Below are 3451 nucleotides of genomic sequence, written 5' to 3'. Positions count from 1 at the left end.
TAGAAAGTGGTCAGAAGCACGGGCGATGAGGCAGGACAATGCAAAAGAGACTGCCAGTTTCCTACTTGAGCAAATCATCTACCATTTTGGTCCGCCAAAGGAAATAGTATCGGACCGTGGAACTCACTTTTTAAATAAAGTGATTAAAAGTCTGACTGAAGCTTGGAAAATCAAGCATAACAAGACAACCCCCTATAATCCGCAAGCAAATGGATAAATTGAAAGTACCAATAAGCAACTTGTGGGTATCTTATCCAAGATACTCTCCGAAAAGAAGCGGGAAAGTGATTGAGCAAGAAGATGGTACCTTTGTGTGGGAAATTAAAGTTTTCTGCCATCACTGCTTACAAATCTTGACAAGCATCCCTGTTGAGTTTAATGAAGAAGGTGCGATGGATCCGTTAGTTCATCTTCTAAATATGTTGAACTTTGACTATCATAATTACGAATAGGGGAGTTCTTGATGGCTGGCTATGTAAACCCATTATGGACGTATACATTATACTTTGATGGAGCATCCAGGGGCCCTAGTAGAAAAGGAAGTGTTGGAGTAGTTATTTGAGATCCCCGACATAGAGTTACAATGAAATTAGCTGCTTATCTCGGGGTAGGATTCACTAACAACATGGCGGAGTATAAAGCCCTGATTATGGGATTGAATATTGCCAAGAAAGGTGGCATTAGACGGTTGTTAATAAAAGGGGATTCCCAGCTGATCTTAAATCAACTCAATGGGACATACACAGTCCGGAATCCTCTCCTTCGTATGTATCATCGAACTGCTATAACTCTACTTGATGAATTTGAGAGCATATCTCTTCAGCTGATTCCACATGATTGGAATCAATTTGCGGATTTCTTAGCTAATTTTGCTTATGAAGAGGATCTCTTTTTCAACTATGGTCTTAGTCCGGATGTTGCTATTGATAATGAGACAGGACCTGGTTGCTTGTGGGGGGATGTTATCAGACCATGTGTTATATGGCAGGCGATGGTTGATATGGGTAATGCAAAGAGTAGCCGAGACCCATCTACCACTATTATCTTGGACCATAGGTTGATTAGAAGACATGTTATGCATACACCGCTTGTTAGGGCTGAGAGCCCTATTTTTCCCCTTGGAATGGAGCGTATTTGTGTAAATCTGCCTTCTTCCAAGTAGGGATCTCTATGAGCTGTTTTGTTTGATTCCGTTAGGCCAAGAGGGCCAGTTGCTTTAAGTAGTTAATGCCTGATTTCTTTAGGCCAAGAGGGCTAGTTGTTTGCATGTTTTAATAATCTATCTCTTTAGGCCAAGAGGGCCCACTATTTTGCAGTGAAATGTGCTATTTCTTTAGGCCAAGAAATAGGGCCAAGAGGGCCCTATTTCTATTTGGTGCAGGTACGTTTAATGCTTTGTTGTTTTAGTGATTGTGCCATATAGGTTGACGAAGTTGCTGGAGGGAGCCTTTGCTGCGAAGGAGCTTCTTGTGGCTATTCTAGGTGGTTTCGTCTCCTTTCTGAGCTTTTTCCCTTAAGCAATTAATGATATATGTGCGGGTGAGGGTTTTCTTTCTTGTTGGGGACCGGCAATCGAGGCATGAAGTCCTAGGTTTAGGTTAGGTATGTCTGGGGGAGGTCTAAGTAGTCCTTGCCTCCTGCAAGGCATTTTCAGGCATTGTAAGACCTGTTTTAGATGGGAGTTCTAGTGACCATGTTCTGTTGACCTGCTAGGGGACCATTCTAGGAGTTCCTACTAGTTGTAAGGTAGTTAGAGAAGCCTACTAAAATGATGGAAAGAGACAAAACCCTAAAGATCTGAAAGACAATATATGAATATATGGAGGTGTGTAAAAAGGGGTTTTACCCCTATAAAAATAGAAAAGGAAAGAAAGAAAAATCCTTGAGTTGTTGTTTATCGCATTGCGAAGGCCTGGTAGGTTCCTAGGGATGAGACAAGATCCGGGGCTGATGCCTTGTCTTCCTAGGGGTGGCATCTAGCTGAAAAATAAAGAAAATAAAAGAAGGTTGGAGCAAAAATAAAAGTGAGCGTTAGAAAAGGATTAAGTGTCGCCTTGCGAGGGCTTGGTAGGTTTTTGGGTTCCGAGACAGGATGTGAGGCCGATGCCTTATTCTCCTTGGGTCACTACGCTCAGCTCCCTCATTTTTACACGCCTGAGTATGGAAAATGAGAGGTTAAAAGAGTAATGTGCTAAAAGAAAATATTTCTTCATCAGGCTATAAGAGTCCTCGCCTAGGAGGAGCTCCTAGTTGAGTTGTCCTTAGTTAGGTAGGTAGTTCAGGCCACCCCTTAGGGCGACCTCTTTGATAGTTCTTTTTAGCTTGGCTATGTTGCAGCAATTGGTTAGTGACTAGCTTTGAGCCTTTTATCAGATTATGTTGGGCCTACTCCTCGTGGATTTCATGCCTTGGTTTTGTCAGGGGGTAGGGTATGAGCTGTGATGTATTGTGTTGTGTATTTTTTGTATCAGCTTGATGCTCCTTTTTGTTGTTTATGTACAGATCTCTTCATGGGATTCGACGGGCTGTGTTACCTTATCCCGTGGTTGCCAATGACAGATGATTTTTGACGCCGAGAAGTGCTTAAAAATAGCCAAAAATTACGAATATCCGAGGAAAATTAGACTTCGTTGAAGGCGGAGGTGGAAATCAGTATGATTTTAAGCGGCAATGCCCCAGAAATGCTTAGAAGATCCACTTGATGATAGTTAGAGAATTTTCATAATTTTTTGGCGTGCGAGACAAGATCCTAGGAGATGCCCAGCAGTGGAGGACTTCAAGACGGATGCCCAAGATTTTTCAGCCCAAGAATCGGACACCGGACGTGAAAGAGGGAGTACTCGGGAGGTCAAGGCCAAAATGCCAAAGGTGGAAATGGACTTTAGGAGAGCCCAAAGGGTGTGACCCTTTGGGGCTCCCCTTGGGAGCCCAAAATTTGGAAAAACGTGGGGGGGGCTGCATTTTTTTCGCCGCCTGCATAAATGGAGGCGCCATGCTTCAGTTCATGGAGGAGATGGGCTATGGCACTTACAAACGGGGCTCCCAATTGATCTCATACATGATCTACATCTTATCTTCACTCTCCATTGCCAGTCTCCGCTCCTCAATTGGATGCCTAGTTGTGGAGATAAAAAACTAGTCTTTCTCTCTCCTCCCTCTCTCTCTTGCATAGAGGCAATTCATGTGCAAGAAATGAAGAAGAAGAGGGGCTGAAGGATGCTTGCCCGGCTGTGATCGGATTGCTTCAAGATGAAGAGGAGGCTGAGGAAAGAGGTTGAGCACTGAAGAATGGTTGTTGGTTGGTTTGTGGGCTGCTCAGAGAACTTGTGAAACCATGTTTGAAGCTGAGAGTATCTTTGATGCATGCAATGAGCTAAGACTACTTTTGATCCGCATAGGCGCAGATGACTTGGTGGCTCGTGTGGTCCAGTTCACAAAATGTAATACAAAA

The sequence above is a fragment of the Lygodium microphyllum genome, chromosome 24, assembly GCF_053477565.2.
Source record: "Lygodium microphyllum isolate KBCC chromosome 24, Lygodium_microphyllum_v1.1.10, whole genome shotgun sequence".
Taxonomy (NCBI): Eukaryota; Viridiplantae; Streptophyta; class Polypodiopsida; order Schizaeales; family Lygodiaceae; genus Lygodium; species Lygodium microphyllum.
This window is presented reverse-complemented; position numbering follows the sequence as displayed.